Raw genomic sequence first — 22,371 nt, forward strand, 5'->3', positions numbered from 1 at the left:
AAAAAATGGTGCAGCTACTTTGAAGAACATTTAGAAGGTTCCTCAAAAAGTTAAAGAGAATTATTCATAATGGCTAAAAAAGTGTCTATCAACTGATGAATGGATACATGAAGTATAGTATAACCACACAATGAAATGTTATTCAGACATAAAAAAGAATAAAGTTCTGACACATGCTACAACATGAATGAACTTTGAAAACAATATGCCAAATGAAAAAAGCCAGACATAAAAATCATACACGTATTTTATAATTCTACTTGCACAAAAGGTCAAGAATATGCAAACTCACAGAGACAGAAAGATTAGTGGTTGCCAAGAGCCAACAGGGGACTGGGGAAGAGAAGAGAATGAGGAGTGGCTGATCTATGAAAATAGGGATTTTTTGGGAGGGTTACAAAGATGTTCTAGAATTAGTGGTAACGGTTTCATAAGCTTTTAAATATACTAAAATACACTGACTTGCATGCTTTTAAATGGTGAAGTTTTTTATATGTGAATTGTATTTCAATAAAATAAGAGTAAAAAAGAAATCCTTTCTTAGAAAGTGGCATTTAGAAAGAAATTTGAAGAAAGATAAGGAGTAATCTACCAGACATCCAGGAGAAAATGAACACCAAACACTATTAAGCAACAAAATTTATTCAAACGTTTAATAATTAATATTTCTATTCTGATTTTTAAGTCGTTGTTACTGTCATGGCACAGTTTAATGTAGTCATATTTTGAGGAAAGAATGAGGAGAGTAAATAAAAAGTTAAGAGACTTAGGGGGGATTTAATTTTTGAATCATGCAAAAAGGAAAGTGAGAATTTTTGAAAATATAAGAAAAATTAGAGTAAACTTAAAAGAGCTGCAAGGAGTAAAAAAAAATGAGACGCATTGATATGATAATAACAAAATTAATCACTAAAATCAGACAGATATGGATTATATCTCACCTCTGCATCAGCTAGTCATTTCCTTAGAAAAGTTTCCTTATTCCATGTTCTTCAGTTTCCCATGTCCTATGCAAAAAACTGAGGAATAATATCAAGAAAATAATATGAGAATAAGGTGAGAAAAACATTTACCTTACTGGCTTGCTGTGAGAAATGAGCAAGATGACTTAAGTAACACACTGAATTTGACACTTGGTAGGTTCTCAGTATATAATAATTATTCACGATAATCACTTGAATGGACACTACATGAGTTCCGAGGAGTCTTAAGTTTTAAAAAGTAAAATTATCTATTTAAATATGTGTTTTTAAAATTGATAAGATATATGGAACATATTCAAAAGATTCTTCACATTTTACTTATTTGAATATTAATTCAATTTTAGACATTTTAATTTTAATATAACAGCATAGAAGGCTAATCCAGAGACATTGCCTATATTTTTAAGGTGTTAATTGGTTACAAATTGACCTTTGCTGAAGAGATAAAAATGTATTTAGAGACTAAATTTAATAAATACTTTCCACATGAACTCAATATTTTTAGAAAACAAGCATGTTATCCTTCAAACTATTTTGAGAATAACACTGTGGTGAAAAATGCTACCAAAAAAATTACCTTGCTAATTAAATCCTATGAAACCAAATAACCGTTTTTAGAAATTGATTTTGCTGGTTCGCATGCTAAAGAGAAGCACTTCTCATGTTTCTTTCAAGTGAGATAAAGTTAGTGAAAAATCTGGCTAAGGGAGGATGAGAAGGAGTTTACATATTTGAACGTTTTTGCTGGCATATGCCAGGATATTTTAAAAAACAATGCTAGAGAGATTGGAGTCTTCTGGGAATTAAAGGAAACTATGAAATAGGGAAAGAGCATGTCAGGGGACAGGGACCATGTCCCTCCTCTAAACTGTCTCCAGCCAAAAGACCTAGGCAAGTTAACACCTGTTTCTCTTTTTCTAATTTTCTAAAATGAGAGGCTTTTACTTAATGGAATATATTATCCTTGACTTCAGTTATGTATAGTTCTGTGCAATATTTTCTCTTCTAGAAAAAAAAAATGCCAGGACTTAATGCAGACTTTTCCTCTTTAAGTATGATTAAAAGGTAGCTGTGAATTCCAGAGGTTGGGTCAAATTTGCTTTGGTGGATTGTACAATCTTTCTCTCTTCAGCTTCTTCTTCTTCTTCTTCTTCTTCTTCTTCTTCTTCTTCTTCTTCTTCTTCTTCTTCTTCTTCTTCTTCTTCTTCTTCTTCTCCTTCTCCTTCTCCTTCTCCTTCTCCTTCTCCTTCTCCTTCTCCTTCTCCTTCTCCTTCTCCTTCTCCTTCTCCTTCTCCTTCTCCTTCTCCTTCTCCTTCTCCTTCTCCTTCTTCTTCTTCTTCTTCTTCTTCTTCTTCTTCTTCTTCTTTCTTTTGGTTTCTTTGCTGATGTGTTTCCTTCTGCCATTAAGAGAAGGCAACTAGAATTTCTGCTATGCGTCTCATTACAGCTAATGCCAGAAGGATATTCAAAACAGACAGCAACCAGTATTGTAAATGCATGAAACCTTCAAAAGACATTGGTCATATAGACATACATCAGCCCTGCCAAAGCTGGAGGCAAAACTTGGTTGATTTAGGTGAAGCTCAGAAATATGTGTGTATGTGGTGATGAACATCAACCTAAATGACAAACATAGAGAGGTTCTTTAACAGAAAATGATATTTATTTCAGGAATAGGGCATTGCAATGGGACTACACATGCCATAGCAAACTATGTGCGTATTCAAGAAGGTAAAGGAAGACAAAAATTTTTAAGAGAAAAATGCAGGAGGGTTACATAATTGTTTTTAGATAGTTTTCCTTGGCCAAAAGGATCAATAACAAAGGAGACACCAGTCTGAGGTTGGGCAGGTAGTAGCTGAGCATATGTTCTCATGATGGTATTTTTTGTGTAAGGTTGCAATGACCTTTGTGCAAGGTAGTTTTTACCGAAACTTTTGTTCTGATATCAGGCATACCAGGGTAAGAATCCTTTCTTTACAGGATTTGTCTTTTTTTATTTCTTTTTTCACAAGTGACTTCATTTTGATTCTGATAACTTACACATCCATTTGATAAATTAGAATTGTATTAATTTTAAAACATATTTATTTTGTAAATGGAATGATTTTAATGTTTAAAATGCCCAAAGAGATAAATGAAAGAATAATATTCACTAAAACTGATCAAAATGTATCTTTATACAATCATCCATTGATGCACCCTTAGGCTGATTACATCACTTTGTTATTGTGAACGGTGCTGTGATAAACATACAAGTGCAGACATCTTTTCAGCATAATTATTTCTTTTTCTTCATGTAGGCAGTAGTGGGATTGCTAAAACAAGTGGTAGTTCTATTCTTTTGCTCTTTCAAAAGTGTCCATACTGTTTTTCAGATACCTTGTCCTAATTTTATCCCAACCAAGAGTACATAATCATTCAATTTTCTCTGCATCCTCACTGACGTGCTGAATTTGACCTTTTAATAAAAGTCATTCTGATTGGTGTAAGATAGTATCCCATGTGGTTTTAAGTTGCATTTCTCTTATGACTAGCCATGCTGAGTAATTTTTTATGTTTATTGACCACTTGTACATATTCTTTTGAAAAATGTCTGTTCATGTCCTTTGTCCACTTTTTAATGGGGTTGATTTTCCTTGAATTGTTTGAATTCCTTTTAGATTCTGGATATTAGTCATTTGTCAGATACATAGTTGACAAATATTTTCTCCTATTCTGTATGTTACCTCTTTACCTTGTCTACTCTGTTGATTATTTCTTTTGCTGCCCAGAAGCTTTTTTACTTTAGGTAGTTACTATTGGCATATTTTTGATTTTGTTCCATTTGCTTTTGAGGACTTACTCATAAGTTCTTTGCTTAGCCCAGTGTTCGGAAGAGTTTTTCTATTTTTTTCTTCTAGGATATTTATAGTTTCAGGTATAAATTGTAAGTCTTTATGTTTAGTTAATTGTTGTATACGGTGAGAGATATGAATTCAGTTTTATTCATATGAGTATCCAATTTTCCCAGCATCATATATTAAATAGGGCATCTTTTCTCCAGAGTAGTTTAAAAATTTTTTTAAGAACAAAACCTACTGATGCATTTATCCAGGGTAGGTTTTGCTGACTTTGTTGAAAGTTATTCAGTGGTAAATACAGAGGTTTTATTTCTGCGTTTTTTATTCTGTTTCTTTGATTTATGTTTCTATTTTTATACCAGTATTGTGCTGTTTTTGTTACTATAGCCTTGCAGCATAATTTAAAATTGAATAAAGTGTCACCTCCAGATTTATTCATTTTGCTTGTGATTACATTTCCTATGTAGGCTATCTTCTGGTTTCATATAAATTTTAGGATTGTTCTTTTCTAATTCTGTGAAAAATAACAATAGTAATTTCATAGGAACTGCATTGAATCTGTAGATTACATTCAGCACTATGGTCATTTTAATAATATTGAATCTTCCAATCAATGAGTATGCCATGTTTCTTCATTTGTTTGTGTCATCACAGTTTCTTTCATCAATGTTTTGTAGTTCTCCTTGTAGACATCTTTTATCTCCTTGATTAAATGTATTCCTAAGAATTTTTTTTGACTGTTATTATAGATGGGATTGAGTTCTTGATTTGGTGCTCAGCTGGATCATTACTAGTGTGTAGAAATGCTACTAATTTTTGTACTTTAATTTTGTACCCTGAAATTTTACAGACATTACTCATAAAGTCTAGGGGTCTTCAGGGTTTTCTGGGTATAAGATCACGTAATATGCAAACACAGATAATTTGACTTCCTCTTTTTTAATTGGATGCTTTTTATTTCTTTCTTTTGCCTGATTGCTCTAAGTAGGACTTCCAGTACTTCATTGAATAGGAATAGGGAAAATGAGCATTTTTGTCTTCTTGAAGTCCTTAGAGGGAATGCTTTTAACTTTTCCCCATTGGGTGTCATGTTGACTGTGGGTTTCTTGTGAATGCTTTTGTTATTTTGAGGTATTTTTTCAATGTCTGGTTTGTATCCTGAATTTGTACTGACATTACTTATAAAGTCTAGGGATCTTTTGAAGTGTTTTTTCATGAAGAGATACTGAATTTTATCAAATGATTCAAATGCTTTTTCTAAATCTATTTAGATGATTATAAGGTTTTTTGCTCTTCTGTTTATGTTGTGAATCATATTTATTAATTTGTGTATGTTGAACCATCCATGCATCCCTGGAATAAAACCCAGTTGATAGTGGTGTATTTTTTTTTTTTTTTTTTTTTGGATAGGTTGTTGGATTTGGTTTGCTAGTATCTCATTCAGGATTTTTGCATTTATATTCACCAGGGATATTGCCCTGTAGCTTGTGATTGCTGTTGTTGTTCTTTTCTTCTCTGGCTTTGTCATCAGAGTAATACCGACTTCGTAGAATGAGTCAGAGCAGATTTTTGCTTCCTCGATTATTTTGGAATAGTTTCTATAGGATTGGTGCAAGTTCTTCTCTGTATGTCTGGAATAATTCAGCTGTGAATCCATCTGGTCCTGAGCTTTTTTTGGTTGGGAGATTTTTATTACTTATTTGATCTCACTACTCCTTATTGGTCTATTCAGGATTTCTAGTTATTCCTGGTTCATGTTGGGAGGTTGTATGTTTCCAGGAATTTGCCTGTTTCCTTTAGGTTTTCTAGTTTCTGAGTGTAGAGATGTTCATAGTAGTCTCTGATGATCATTTGTATTACTGTGGCATCAATTGTAATTCTTTTTCATTTCTGATTATGCTTATTTGAATCTTCTCTCTTTTTTCTTGGTTAACCTACCTAGTGGTTGTCAACTTTGTTTAATTTTTTAAAAAAGAAACTTCACATTTCATTGACTCTTTGCATTTTTGAATCTTTATTTCATTTACTTCTGTTCACATATTTGTTATTTCATTTCTTCTTCTAACTCTGGACTTGGTTTGTTCTTGTTTTTCTAGTTCCAAAGATATAATGTTAGGTGGTTACATTTGTAATCTTTCTATTGTTTGACGTGGACCTTTAATTGTTTTACCTTCCTTTTAGCACTACTTTTGCCGTTTCCCATGCGTATTGATATGTTGCCTCTATTTTCATTTATTTCAAAAAACATTATTGATTTCCATCTTAATTTAATCCTTAACCAAGGACAGTTCAAAACAAGTGGTTTGATTTCCACATATTTGCATAGTTTTAAGAGTTCCTTTTACTATTGATTTCTAGTTTTATTCCACTATGATCTGAGAATAATATACTTGATATAATTTTGATTTTTTAAAGTTTACCAATACTTATTTTGTGGCATAATGTATGGTCTATTTTAAAACTGACGCATGAACTAATAAGAGGAATGTATGTTCTGCAGTTGTTGGAAGAATGTATATTCTGCAGAATGTTCTGGAAATGTCTGTTAGGTTCATTTGGTCTGGAGTTGTTGCTTTGTTGATCTGCCTTGATGAGCTGTCTAGTGCTTTCAATGGGTGTGGAAATCCTCAACTATTATTATGTTGCTGTTTATATCTTTTTTAAGTTTCATAGTATTTATTTTATAAATCTGAGTACTCTGGTGTTGGTTGCATATAAGTATGTACATATATATAAATGAATGATTATTATATTCTCTTGTTGGATTGATCTCTTCATTATACTGATCTTCTTTGTCTTCTTTTATATTGTTGACTTAAAGTCTGTTTTATCTGATGTGAGTGTAGCTACTTTTGCTTGCTTTGAATATATTTTTCCACTCATATATCTTCAGTCCATAAGGGCCATTAGGTGGGTTTCTTTTAATCAGTATGTAATTTCATCCTGTTTTTGTATCCATTCCTTATCACTTAAGTGAAGCATTTAGGCAATTTACATTTGAGGTTAAATATTAGTGTGTGAAATTTTATTTCTGTTATAATGTTAATTGTTCCCCAGTTGCTTTGTAGTCTCAGTTGTGTAATTCTTTTATAAGGCCTGTGAATTATACACCTCTGTGTCTTCTTATAATGGTAATTATTGACCTTTAGTTTTCAGTTTAGAATTCCTTTCAGTATTTCTTATAGAACTAGCCTAGTGGTGACAAATTCTCCTAGTGTTTGCTTGTCTGCTGAAGACTTTATTTCTCTTTCACGTATGATATTTGGTTTAGTAGGATAAAAAATTCTTGGCTGACACTTTTTTCTTTAAGAAGACCAAATATAGGACCCCAATCTATTCTAGCCTGCAGAGTTTCTACTGAAAAATCTGCTGTTCATGTGATGAAATTTCCTTTATTGGTAATTACATGCTTTTCTCTTTCTGCCTTTCAGATTTTTTTCCTTCCTGAACATTTTAAATAATCTGATGACTATGTGCCTTCACGGTGTGTCTTGAAAAAGTATCTTAATAGAGTTCTCAAAATGTCTTGTAGGCATATGTCTAAATCTGTAACTAGTATAGAACAGTTTACCTCAATTACTTCCTCAATTAGGTTTTTTAAACATTTTTTTTTCTCTCAAAAATACATATGACTTGTAGGTTTGAACATTTTACATAATCTCATATTTTTCAAAGACTTTGTTCCCTTTTTAATTTCTTTTTTATAAAATTTTTGTCTTACTATGTTAATTTGAAGAACTGTTCAAACTCTGAAATTCTAGTCTACAGTTAAGGCTTCCAACTTGTTTTGTAATTCCTTCATGAATTTTTGATTTCCAGAAGTTCTCAGTTTTTTTCTTTTTTGATCATCTCTCCAGTGAACTTTTCATTCTTACCCTCATTGTTTTTCTGCTTTCTTTGGTTGGTTTTTAACTTTGTCTTGGATCTCATTGAACTTCTTTAAAATCAATATTTTGAATTCTCTATGTTATGTTTCAAAAATTTTATTTTGGTTTGGATCTATTGCTAGAGTTTTAGCATGATCCTTCAAAAATGCTGTAATGCCGTTCATCATACTACCAGAATTGTTTCTCTGGTTTATTCTTGTCTGGATATCATCTTTTCATATTAATTTTGATTTTATTTTTATTTGAATGGAATTTTTCTCCTCTTTGGGGATGTGAATATAATGTATGTTGTATATGGTTATTTGCCTTTGATTTTGTGTGCTTTCATATGCCAAGATTCTATCATTTTCTTGGTTACTGATGACCTTTGTGCAGTGGCTTTCTAAATGTTTGTTGTAGTCATGATATAATGGGCATAAGAGCAGGCTCACTGCTGTAGGTGGGGCCAGGACTACAGAGATCACAGGAAGCTTATTTCATTTCCCAGTTTTGTGCACTTCTGTCAGCAGGTTTTGTATTGGGTTGTGCAGTCCAACCTCTAAGTGAGTAGGTGGTGATTATATGTAAGAGCTGACTATGACTGAAGCAGATGGGTATATGCTTGATCTTGGTTTACCAGGAGAATCTCTCTGTTGCCTTCAGTAATGGACTGGTCTGTACAATGTCTGGTGCACTGAGTTCCCTGCACAGCTGGAGAAGGGAGAAAGGTGGACTGAGCTGGACTTCTAAGCTCACCCTCAAATATCAAAATGAGGAGCACAAACCACAGCCTTAATGGAGGTGTAGGGAAGATTTTACTGAAATGCATCAAGGTCTTTGCATGGTGGGGAGGGGACCAACACAGCTCTTTGTCTTGGATAGGCAGAAACATGATTTGCTTCTCTATCTGGTCCCTGTGCTGCAGCTCATGAGTGTCAATTGAGACAGACACTGCTGTTTATCTCCTGGCCACAGTGTAGCTAAGAGCCATGGAAAACTATTGTCCCATGGCACTCTGCCAAATGACTTTGGATTGGAACCTCTTCCCTCTGTCTAAAACAGATAGCTTTGAGACATGCCTGTGTTCCACTACAAGAATGGTTCTACTCTATGTGTAGAGGGAGAGGGGCCCTGCCCTTAATGGATTCCCAACCCAGTGGACAGTCAACAGTGGAGATGTAGCTCCTCTTATTAACCCTTGAATGGCCATCCACAGATGTGTCCATGCTTCTTCCCTGTGGGAGCAGCCTTGGCTGTGTCTGCAGCAATGAGTAGAGTGGGGAGAAACTCCCTTCTCCACATCCATGTTCAAGCATTGGAGCTGCCTAGATTCTAGGACAGAACCACACTCCTCCCCAACAGGGCTGAGCACAGTGCCTATGTATCCACTAGAAAAGGGGGAGTCACCTTCAGTTCACAAGTGTGGAGATCTGGGGGCACAGGAAAGCACCTGGTTTTGTTTCCTTTGACCCCAGGGGGCTTTGTTGCTGTGCTATACTCTCTCTTCCCATAAGAGCCGCATAACCCAAGAGCCAGATCACTGGAAATTCTGCAGCTCCCTTGGGTCCAGTCAGCCCTGTCTAGCTACCTCAATTTGAGGGGGTGCTTTGGAATGTTTGCAGGGGATCCAATGATGTGGCAACACAAGGGCTGAGATTCCCTGGGCAGGACAGTCCCACAGTGGATATGCATCAGCCCACCACCCACACCTCTCAGGTGTGGCAGAAGAGTGAGCAACCCTGCATAAACTGGCAGCCCAGTGCAATGCCCTCAAGAAGTTCCCAAATCACTATTCACACCAGTGCTTGGGCTCATAATGGCAGAAGAGCTCTCCAACAGTTCAGAAATCAGCAGTCTACTACAAGGGTGACAGGAGCCAGAAACATCCCCACCTACCCTTTTCACCAGACACCAAGTGCCTTGGAGTTCAATCTCTGCCAAACTCTTGCTTCCTTTTTGATCTGTGCCCTAGCTTCTCTGTTAGACTCTGACACTCTTCTTTTAATATTCTCTTCAAGTTATGATTATTCATCTGTAACTTTGGTTCTTCTTTCTGAGGAAAACTGGCCTCTGACATCCCTAGTCTGCCATCTTGGGAAAAATCTCTATTTTTATTTTAAGAGGAAAAAGTGTTAAGCAGCACAATTTAATTAAAAAATTCTTAACCAATTTATAATTTTTATAAAATGAAACTAAGGCATAGCAAAATGTCTATTTGCAAAAGTAACAAATTATAATGGTAAAATATGAAATGCTGAACATATTGCTTCCTGATCAATTATTACATAATATGGTTGTTAACAAACAATAGTTTTATATACAGTAACATCATATCCCTTGGAGCAAGTAATATCTGAGTTACACTTACCCTTTGTTGCACTTATCAAAATGCCCAATGATTCTGAAGTTCTACAAATTGCATTTGGAATGTAACACATGACTTTTTTTATAAATCAATTTGTTCAAATTTTTAAATTGAATTGGAGGTAAAAATAAATTTTTCATAAGTTAACATCAGCCAGAAATCATGATACTGAGTTGTAAGAAGACTAAAACATACGTTTCTGGAAAAATGTCAAAAATAAAGATGTCCTGTGGGTAAAATGAAAATTAATTATAATAATTAAACATAGCAATTAAAAGGCAGAGATTATCAGTGGACAAATAAAACAAAATCTGATCACTCACTTTAGAAAAAGACACACCTAAAATACCCACACAGATGGTTGAAAATAAGAGAATAGAAAAGTTATACCCTGTGAATTAGACAGAATTATTTTCCATGGTGAGTGACAGAAGAGCCAGAACAATAACGCTTAACCAAGATAAAAGTTTATCTTTCTCCTACAAAGGGAGCCTGGAAACTGCAGCTTTAATTTATAAAATCTCATTGACTTGTGTTGCTGCCTCTTGAGAGCTTCATCATCCCACATTGCTAGGCCTCACTCTCCTGGTCCAATACAGTGAAATCTGCATTGCAGGCAGCAGGGCTGAAGGAAGGATAATGAACAGACAAAAGGAATGTGCCAGCCACCTGAAGGAATGCTCTTCATGCTTCACAAGTATGACCTCATTTAATCCTCAAACAGCCTACAAGGTGGAAGCTACCGCTATCATCATGATACAGCAGAGAGAACTGAGGCACAGAGAGGTGAAGTGAATTACCCACATCCCGTGACTAGAAAGTGACACCACTGGAGTTGTGACCTAAGGCATCTGACTCTGCAGGTTGTGGTCTTAAACAATATGCAATACTGACAAATAGCTTAATTTCTCTAGACATATATTCTCTCATCTGTAAAATCAAAAAGATGATTTAGAGAGAGGGCCCCAAATTTGCCTCAAATGGATCAGATAAGGTCTTCAAATGAGTTTTGTTTGCACACATTGTATTTGTGTTTGTATTTTTTTATTAGCATACCTTTAGAGAGGGTGTGCATTAGTCAGTCTGTATGCCTTTTAGTGGGGACATCCCTACCATTCTACCTCCTCTTGTTTTATCTTCTGTCAGCTTTTCACACTGTTACCCTTTTGACATCACAGACATTTTGAGTTGGGAACCCCTAGATAAGACATGCTTCCTTAAGGCTCTACAATTCCATCATCAAGGGATAAAATAGTTTTCTGAGGGAAGCTTGCCAAAACTCTACATAAAGTACACATGATAGCTCTTTAATCCTGGGTTGCCAAAACTCTGCATAAAGTACACAGGGATAGCTCTTTAATCCTAAATGAAGAACTCCATTAAAGTGAAACAGACTAAGCAAGGTATAAGCAGCTTGAGCATTCTTTACTAAATGTTATGCATATTAAACATGTTCAGCAAATTCCAAATGCCAGAGATAAATACAGCATAGCCTAATGTTAGTTTTCAATCTTTACTCATTAGAATACGGGAGATGCCAGGGATTAGAATGGTTAGTAAAGGTTCTGCGTAGTTTTAAATCCACTCCTATTTCAGATTTCACTCTTATTTCAACAGACCTTGACTTTATGTCTCTGACATAAGCCATCTGAATTTGCTCCTAATTAAGTTTACTCTGGTCCTGTTAGTTCTTGTTTCAGGAACAATATGTGAATTGAGGGAAATTCTCATGCTCTGCAGCTGCAGTTGGTGGAAGTCGAGTGGGTCTTTAAAATCCAAACCTTCACTTCATCTACTAGGTCACTGCTCATGTGTTCATTGTTTTAACAATGGCTGTTTGTTTCTTTTCCAAACAGGCATTGCACTCTGTTTCAGGAGCTGTTTGGGTACAGGCAAAGATAGTTGTGGTTTAGCTGTCACTCCATCTCTACAATAAAAAATTTTTTAAAAAGAAAACATTAGGTAGGTGTGGTGGCACATGCCTGTAATCCTAGCTACTCAGGAGGCTGAGGCAGGAGGATTGCTTGAGGCCAGAAATTCAAAGCTGCAGTCATCACAGGAGTGAGGGAGTATTGCAAGAGCATCTTCATAGTGACGAATATTAAGTCTTTTTTGGCAAAGAGGGAAGTGAATATAAAAGAAGGTTGATGGACAGGAATGAATTGGGCACACAGACTCTGGGAAGGAGTAGTTTAAATGGTACATCTAAAAAACATTCAACCTTTTTTTTTCCTGTGTCTCAGGAATTAAGGCCTGGGTGACAGCACTGGAAGATAAGTTTACACAAGAATAAATTATTTGAGTTGATGCTACATTTGCTTTCAATAGAAATGTTGCAGTTGATTAATCCATAAATCAATAAAATGTTAAGATGAAAATCACATTGGAAGTAAATTAATTAGAAGACTTTAGATAGTCTAAAAACTGAATCATGATGAGGTAGCAGATTGTTTCTCATCAAGCCTTTTCACAATAATAAATAAAAGAGCGTCTCTGTGTTTGTGGATACAAGGATGTGCTGCTAGAATTCAGCGCTTCATCAAGATATGGGGGCATAAAAGAGTACAGCTGAAAAGAAAATGAAATAAATAAATGTTTTCTCTCTTTAATCTGCCCCAAATGCAGTCAAGTAATGATGGATGGCTCAATTTAGTTAGCATACGCTACACAGCAAAAGGCAGGTTGATTTCCATAGGTATTTGCATAGTTAGAAATCTTTCTTCCATTACTTGACTTAAAGAAATAACATGCCATCAAATATTTATTTCTTATACGGTAATGTGGCTTCTCAGTGGTGTCACATGATATGAAAGGGGAAAAAATAAATATAAAGTAAAGCAGATACTAAAACTTTTCATAATAAAAATTTCTAAACATAAGACAGATGGATATCTGAACAATAATTTTAAATATCAATGATTGCATCCCACATACTTTGAATATCTTTCCAAGATATTTTCTTAGACCACCTGGCCCCTCCTTATTCAAACTAGATTGGTATATTCTTGCCACAGAAGAGAATATAATAGCCAAACTCAGGTCACAAGGGAATCCTCTCTATGAAAATCTAAAGTCTCTTGAAATTTATAGCAGAGACATTAGCTTGAAGAAAAAATATTTTGAGAATCAAGCCAAAGGTCATAAAGGATTCCAGACGTAAAGTTTATGCCATAAAAAATACAGTTGAGAGAATGATGAAGGCCAGGATAACCTCGTCCCCTGAATAAGAATCCTATAAATTAGCCAGGGAGCATGAGTTGCCAAGGGAAGAAAGAGAAGACATACTTCAGTGCATCCCAGATGAGGAGCCTGTGTCTTATGCCCTCACCCGAAGGCCTTACACCTCCAGACGCAATTGAGGAGTTTTGCAAAAGTGCATGTAAATTGCCTGTCTGTGATTTTGATTATATGTAATATGCACTAGGAAAGGTAAAGTTTTAAAGTAGTCATGCAGGTTTGAAGAATTGAAAGCAGAGGTTCCAAATCTGCAGGTGAAGAAAAAAAAAAAAAAAAAAAAAAAAAAAAAAAAACAAAGATTGCTCCCCATGACTGGGGAGGAGCCAAAAATAAATGACTATGACGTTGTAGTTAGGCAGATACTTCTCAAGTAGCCTCAGAGAGTTCCCATGCTTTCCAGTGTGGCACAGGAAGGAGTAGAACTTTTCCTTATGTTGCTTAGAACAGTAAGGGCATGACCAGGAGAGTGGAGATCCTGAAAAGTCCTGGTTGTTGAGATGATGGGGACACTGAAGTAATCTGTATGACCAAAAAGCAGAGAACAGAGAATGCTGAGGGTATCTTAAAGGAACATCAGCATGGAGGCCTGAGACTAGATATTCCCTGCTTCCAAAACGCCACACCTTCATTCTCACACCTTGGCACTAGTTCAGACCCTAAGAATTTAGGAAAAATATTGACATTGTTGGGAGTAAAGCTAATAATTAACCAATCAATGTGGGCTGGGCACAATAGCTCGCACCCTTAATCCCAGAACTTTGGGAGGTCAAGGCAGGAGGATTGCTTAAGTTCAGGAGCTTGAGACCAGACTGAGGAACAAAACAACACCCCATCTCTCAAAAAAAAAAAATTTTAAAGAAAGCATTAGTAGATGTGGTGGCACATGCCTGTAATCCAAGCTACTCAGGAGGCTGAGACAGGAGGATTGCTTGAGGCCAGGAATTCAAGACTGCAGTGATCACAGTTTAGGAAACAGCAAAACCCCTTCTCCTAGGAAAAAAAAGAAAATTGGAAATTGACCAGCAATTACCGGAAGGAGCTTCATCAAGAGGCATGCAGGGACATAGGAAAAAAAATTAAAACTTTTCTTAGCAAAAAAATAAAGTTAGATTTTTTTTTTCCATTTGGGAGTTTGTGCTTGGGAATTCAGCAGCATCTTTGAGTATACACAAAATCCAGATCTTTAAAGACATGCACTATGGGGTGAATATTCATTTTATAAAAGTTTTCTTCACTGTGGAATAATGTACCAGAGGATGCTTTTAAAAATCCAATGCTCTTTTAGTGTACATAACACATAATTGGAATTCAGAAACGTCATTTACAAAAAGTTGTAAGGAAATAATCAAATATCTAAGCAAGGCCATTTGAGACCTGCCATTTCTTTGGAATATTAACAAAACTCACGTATTCATCTTTCTGTAGAGCTTAATAAACTGGGGCCAGTTTTAGTCACAATCCAGTAAGAAACAGCTGATGTTGACACGAACGAGCAAAGGGACAGGCCTATGGGCATCAGAAAGATGGGGAAACCTGCTGAGATGTGATAGCAGGGCCTGAGCCCCTCAGTTGGTGGCATCTGGAAAGAACTTCAGGCCATCATCCTTAGCAAACTAACACAGGAACAAATGCCACGTGCTCTCACTTATAAAGGGGAGTTAAATGATGAGAACTCATGGACACATAAAGGGGAAAGAGACACTTGGGAACCTTATGGGGGAGGAGTTTGGGAGGAGGGAGTGGAAAATAATAATTAATGGGTACTGGGCTTACTACCTGGGTGAGGAAATAATCTGTACAACAAAACCCCATGACACAAGTTTGCCTGCATAACAAACCTGCACTTGCGCCCCTGAACTTAAATAAAAGTTAAAGAAAAAAAAGAAATTCAATTGATTCGTTTACCAATGAACATATGAGATACACAATAAGTAGGGGCACATGCATACAACCTTGGCACTAGGACAAAAACGGGAAATCAATTCTGTAGGAAGTTGAACAGGGCTGATTAGGAATCACTGTAGGTTGGTGAATAGAATCAGCTCCTCTCAAGTCTATATTTATGTAATTCTTATTTCTCCTACCTGCAGCTTGAACACAGGAGTCAGAAAACTGTTCCACTTGATTACTCTGTAAGTTGCAGGGGACAACATATGATCTGGGGGAAACTGATGCTTATGACTGCCCTTGAACTCCACCAGTTAGCCTCATTATACTCCTCTTTCTATTTTATTCCTGTAAAATGCTCAGGGCTTCACCCACTGACCTGGGTTCTTTTTCACAGGGTATAAGAGATGCCAGCAAATATTAAAAGATCATTCCATTCTTTAAGTCACAAACCACGTTAAAGCCGAATATCTGGGTGGGTGGAATATGAAATGAAAAGAGGATACCCTTTTTCTCTTGCTTCCAAGCATGTACACTCACAGTTCTTATTCAGAACACCCAGAGGCTGCAGAATATACAGGCAATGAAGTAATCACACTTGAGACTCTTACTAGTAACTGAAAAATTCATTTATATATGCAGTATACAGTAAATTTTTATTATGTATGGTAACAGTGTCCTAAAAGTCACCAAGAATACTGAATTAGTGAATGCTAGACTATTGCTTTTAGAGGAAACAGGGTTAGGTTTCTATAAGCCCCTAGTCGTGCCATTTTCATCAACCAATCAATAAATAGCCTTGCATTGTGTGTTCTATTTAAAGACATCTTATCTGATATATATTGCAAATTAACATTGAACTTTAGGCTATTATCAGTTTAACTCATGCCTGGATGTGGCTTATCTATCACAAGCTTTCTAAAGCACATCACAGTCTCCTTCCCCTTTGGAACACTGTATAGCACATCAGCACTGCATTAGGGACCAGTTAAAACAGCAAAATAACCAACAAAAAAAGGACAAAAAATGCAAAAAAAAAAATTGGCTCTAAATAGACCACAGAATGGATACATTTACACTATGAGAGCTGAAATAAGAAGGTGGAGCATCACCTTACTTGACCTCACCTGGGAACTACACATTGGGAAGCTCAAATTTTTATCAGTCTTTGTGTGTAGTAGTCTGGAAATTGCTGTGAAAGTGGCATGAATATTGATTTGGGGGTTACAGATAAATTTTAGTAAGAAGGCAAATTTTCCCACATGGAATCTGAATAATGAGGATCAACCGCATTTAAGAGGCATAGATGTTAGCTTGGTAGTGGGTACAAATCAGGTAGGTGATTTTCCATTAATGAAGATTGCTTGGTTGCAAAGTTTCCTTTTTTCTTATTTGTATTTGGCTTTAGGAAAGCTCCAAATTCTTGCAAGACTCCACATATTGTCTATCACATCATATTGCAGACAGGTTCCCAGGAAACAGATTCTGAGTTGGCGATTTGCATGCAGGAAGTTTATTGAGAAGTGCTTCTGAAATCAACACCTGTGGGTAAATGAAGACAGCAGGATTGGACAAGGGGGAACACTGAACTGATCACAAAGAAGGCATCAGGAAGACCTAGAGCCCGATTGGGACTTCAGAGTTGTCCCACATTGAAGAAGAGAGCTTGGTTTTTAAACTCACACTCTCTCTCCAACCAGAACAAATTAGGCAGGTGGTCCCCGAGAAGGAACTGTGGCTTTGGAGGTGGCGGCTTTTTTCAGCAGATAGCAATTCCCAAAAAGGGACCCAGCTGCATGCAGTCACTGTCAATGCTCTCAGCAGCTGAGGGAATGAGTGTCTGCATCATGGAAAGGAATGCAGGTGGTATACCCCAACATTCACTACACTGTCAATCACAAGAGGGAATTTCTAGCAAATCAGTTGGAGATGCTCTCAATAATGTTTAATAAAAGGATAAAATTACCTATGGTGGCAGAACAACAGCCCCTGAAGATATCTATGCCCTGATTTCCAAAGCCTGTGACTATGTTACCTTACATGGCAAAAGGTCTTTGCAGATGTGATTAAGGTTAAGGACCTTGAGATGAGGTGATTATCTTTGATTATAGAGGTAGGTCCAATGTAATCACATGAATCCTTAAAAGTGGAGGGCCTATCCAGGCTTCAAAGAAACAGAGGGACTTCAGTGTGAGAAGGACTCACCTAGCTGTTGCTGACTATGAAGGTGGAGGAAGGAGGGCCATGAGGCAAGAAATACAGGCATCCTCTAGAAACTAGAAAAGGCTAAGAACTGGATTCTTCCCTAGAGCCTTCAGAAGGGAATGCAGGCTTCAACTTAACCCTAGTGAGACCCATCCTGGACTTCTGTCCTATAGAACTAAAAGATAATAAATGCATATTATTTAAGCCATTAAGTTTGTGGTAATTTGTTGTAGCAGTCACAGTAAACTAATACACTTCTGTCCAAGTAATGAAGTTGGCTTTATGCACTGAGGGAGAAGAAAGACACCTGAGGGCTCCATCCTGCGGGTGAATCTGCAGGGATCTCCCTGCCAGCTGTGGAAGTCAGTATGGCAGTTTCAACTACCCATGGTCCACTTGCCAGGTGATATCTTTATTGTTATTATTAATCTGCACTATTACATCCCAGTGTGTGCCTCCAGAGCCATCTATTTTATTTTTTCACCACCCAAACTGCTTATAACTGAGCATTACAATTGCACAGCTATTATTAATTTGCTAGCAGCAAAAGTCAGCGTGACTCACAATCAGGCAGCCCAGCCTAACAGCTGTGGCTTCAAAAAGGCAGAGTGCCAAAACATCTTTCCTGTTGCTCTTCGTACCATTGGTCTTCCCTGAAAGGAAACACTTCCCAAAGTTCACTGATGAAATACTGAAGTACAATTCTGTTACCTGCCTAAGAGCATACCTACCTACTCTGAGCTGTGCAGGAGATAAAAATGGTGAACAAGAAAGACGCAATCCTTTCCTCTAAAGAACTTACAGATTGGTGATGATTATAGACAATATTTAATTTTGATAGAGTGTCTGTGTTTTTTGATAGGAAAAAGCAGGCTTCTCTATGACCATGTTGGAGAAGCACTGAACCCAATTTTAGATGGTCAGGGAAGATTTCCCTTAAGAAACGGCACTGAAACTAAGGTTTGAAGAATGCATAGAAATTATCTAGACAAAAGGGGTAATGGTAAAGACTGTTCCAAGCAAATGGAATGTGGACAACTGCAGAGGCAACACTGATAATCACCAATATGTATAATATTTATTGAATATTTACGACGTGCTAGGCCCTGTGTTAAGTGCTTTACACACACAGTCTTGCTTCTTCCTCACAACAACTCAGTGAGGTATGTACTACATTGATTCCATTTTCCAGACAGGAGAACTGAGGAACAGTGAATTTGTACACCTTGCCCAACATGACACAGCTTGTAAATAGTTGAATACAGAGGTGAGCCCAGGCATTCTGGCTCTAGAATCCCCATGTTTAATTGCTCTTCTGCACTGCCTCTTACTGAGTCTCGGGCAAGAGATCCGATGGCTCATCTGAGGAATTGAAGTAAATTCCAGTTTCTTGGAGCTGAGAAGAGTGGGGGCAGGGAATTGGATTCAGCAATAGCAAGAGATGATGCAGAAGTGAGTATTTATAACAGATCCTAATCATATCTACCCAGTACTCAAGATTACATCAATCTTTAATGAGGACTTGGAATCTGCAGGATACGGTGGGAAGGGCAGAGGCTTTGGTGTCAGACAGACGTTAGTTCTGATCTTCCCACTACTGCGTAGAAGCTGAGCAATTTTACTTAAGTTCTTTAAACTCCCCCTATACTCCCATCTGTGCCTTGGAGATTATAATAGCTACATCAAAGAGTTGTTGTGAGGACTACATGGTATAAAGTACCAAAGTGTCTGGCATATAGTGAGTAGGCACTCAAATGTTCGGTTTCTCTCCTTCCTTTCCCTTATTGAAAGCAGCACAGCAGACTGTCTAAATATCTCTGCACACTTCAACCAACACAGAAAGAGAACTTCAACAGAAGTGAGCATTGATTCCCCCAATTTTAATATTTAATTTTTAGCGTACTTTGTCCTCCAAGAGAAAAAATAATCATTTATCACAGGCCTCTGAGAAAGGTTAAACTCTCCTCCTTTTTGCTCCCATCACTTAGGGTCCACCCTGTGCATCATCAGAACATGCATCTTGCTGCCTCCAATGTAAAGGTTTCCTCTCTCATGAGCCCACTCAGGGTAGACACTTTCATACTCACCTTTATATCTAAATAGGACCTAGACTTACTCCCTGTGCATTGTAGTTTTTAATGAATGTTGGTTGTTGAAACTAATAAAAAAGAACATTAAAAAATGAGATTGCATTTTTATCTACTAAATTAGTGAAGATTTTCAAAAACATACACATTTAATCCAGGCAAGTGCATGTGAGCTGATGGAACTTTTCTTGAAATCAATTTAGTAAATTTGTTTAAAGACTAAAAATTGTCTATACACTCCCATCCAGTAACTCCACTCGTACCACTCCATCCAATGGAAATAATAGGCTATTTACCATGTGACAAAAGCAATGCATGGGGGAAAAGTACTGTAAGTAAAAACACCGAAATATCAATAATGGCCATTTCTCAACAGTGGGATTAAAGGTGATTTTAATTCTCCATTTAATATCTTTCTGTATTTTCCGAAATGTATTTAGTGATCACGTAAAATTTTTCCAGCAGGATTATGTAGAACTTATTCATTACATGGGAGATTTTAAAAGTTTAAATATATAATTCTGAATATATTTAAAGCATGTTAAAGCTTCTCAAATGCCTACCTTTTAAAATTTACCCCAATACTCAATGTAGTGTCTTACATGTTAGAGGCACTCCACAAATTAATACATACATTTGACCCTTCATGTCAGTAGGTTCTACATCTGTGGTTTCAATCAAACATAAATCAAAAATATTCGAAAAAAAAAGTGAATCACGTTGTCTCTACTGAGCACATACAGACTTCTTTTTTCATGTCATAAGTCAACAATATAGTATGACAACTATTTACATACCATTTACATTTTATTAGATAGTAAAAATAATCTAGATATGATTTCATGGATATAGGAGGATTGACATACATTATATGCAAATAGTATACCACTTTATATAAGGGACTCCCATGGATTCTGACATCCCTGGGGAGTCCTGGAACCAATCCACTACAGATACTGAGGAATGACTATTCAATTTCACATGAGTGTATATACTTGGCTCTTTAATTTCTCTTTCTTTACTCTCTATATTTAGAAGTGTCACTTATATTTTTCTTCTTGCCATTTGGTTTCCAGAGTCATGCAAGAGTCAGCAGATTTATTTTTCTCCAAAACAGGTTAATGCTCCACTTAACTGCTGTCCAGATAGTTTTTATTAAAAAGTAGCACAGTTCTCCCTGTGAGATTTCAACATCACATGCTAGGAAGAACTGAGAAGTTAACTAGGTTATAAGGATTTGTTAGATTGTTTAATCATTGCTGTACAGTTACTCAGGTAAACACAAATGAAGTTCTTAAGTAAAAAAATCATTATTGTGACTCTTTGTTAATGGAATTCTTTTAGATTAAGAAAATGCTGTATTTCTTTTCTTCTGTAGAAAAGCCAGTGTTTACTTGGTCAAATTTATTTTCACTGCATGAAGATTTTAGCTTTCAAGAGAATTAGCCATCATTGCATCTTTCAAATAGAATTAGCCATTGCTGCATCTTTTTAAAGTTTTTAAATACTTTCTCTGTCCCTTCAAGGCTTCCTCCTGAAGTTTGACACATCAAATACCCAATTTATTGTATTTTCATGAGATTTCCACTATACTCTTCCTCCCCTCTGGCCTCAACATGATAAAGTTTTCCCTCTTACATGGAAAATATTTCCTTCCTTATTATTCCTTTAAGCTATGAATCTGTTTCTCTCATTCCCTGAAGTATTAATGTTTTGAAAAGATAGTTCACTCTCAACTGAACAAATTTAAATTCTGTAACCTTGTCTTACTCCAATTTCTTATTTCCACACTTGCTGAAATATTCTCTTGAAAGTCACCAATCAACTCTTATAATCAAAGTAATGACTCGTTTCTTCAGTGTCTTCAACTTCTCTGCATTTAATGTTACTTGTTCTTCTATCTTACCGAAACTCACCTCTGCTCACTTACACTCAGAGGGTAAGAATGTCAAAGATCAAGGAATTGGGATTACACCTTTGACTCAAAATTCTCTGTCAGTGGCAAGCAATAGTTTGAAAGTGGCTATAATTTTGTAAAACATTCCCACAAATTAAACATAGGTATGTTTTTATTGTAATGTGAAAAATAAAACATGTGTCTGTGGAATTCTATCTTCATACATTGTTATCAATCTCAACTCATTCTACTCCTTCTCTGGTAACTATTTTTAATAACTTGGTATTTTTCAGTTCTTTTTCTATGTAGCCATGTTATTATACTGGTATGTATACCAAAATAGATAAAATTTTTTCAAACATAAATATATATCCAAGTTTTGGGTAACAAATGAGATCATGTATGTATTTTTTCTTAAACCTGTTTATTGCTTTAAAACTAAAAAGAAGAGATACTAAGTAAGGGTAAGAAAGAAAATAGCATGAAGAGTGGGGAGACACGAAGATGGGCAGATGGCTTGCGTTTATGCTTAAAATACCTTATGAATACATAGGCATATTTCATGTCCATGCCACACAAAGCTTCTTAAATTTAGCAGTAGAAGATTAAGTGTAGGATTCTGGATTTTGATTTCTTTTTTACAGTGTTTTTGTTGCTAATATTAAAAATGAAACCACAAACAGCTTGGTTTTAGGGGCATTGACTAAATTCTATTTCCATTTTTATTAGGCAGTTGACAAAAAGAACTTATTTCTTTGTGATTTTATTACAATGGTAGGCTTTGATTTTCGAAAGGTGTGAAGTTGAAGATAGCTTTAGACAAGGAATAGAAAGAAGGTATCTTAATTTTAGTATCCTTTTCACATTCTGTCTGTGCTATCCAAGGTGATTGGATTTCACAGCCCACTCATGCTGTAAATATCTTTACATGTGGTAAGTCTTACCCTAGCACTTTAGTAACATGCCTTAAACAAAGTATTAAAAGCTTTGAAAAAGATGGC

This window comes from Saimiri boliviensis, chromosome 3 (assembly GCF_048565385.1).
Source record: "Saimiri boliviensis isolate mSaiBol1 chromosome 3, mSaiBol1.pri, whole genome shotgun sequence".
NCBI classification, from domain to species: Eukaryota; Metazoa; Chordata; class Mammalia; order Primates; family Cebidae; genus Saimiri; species Saimiri boliviensis.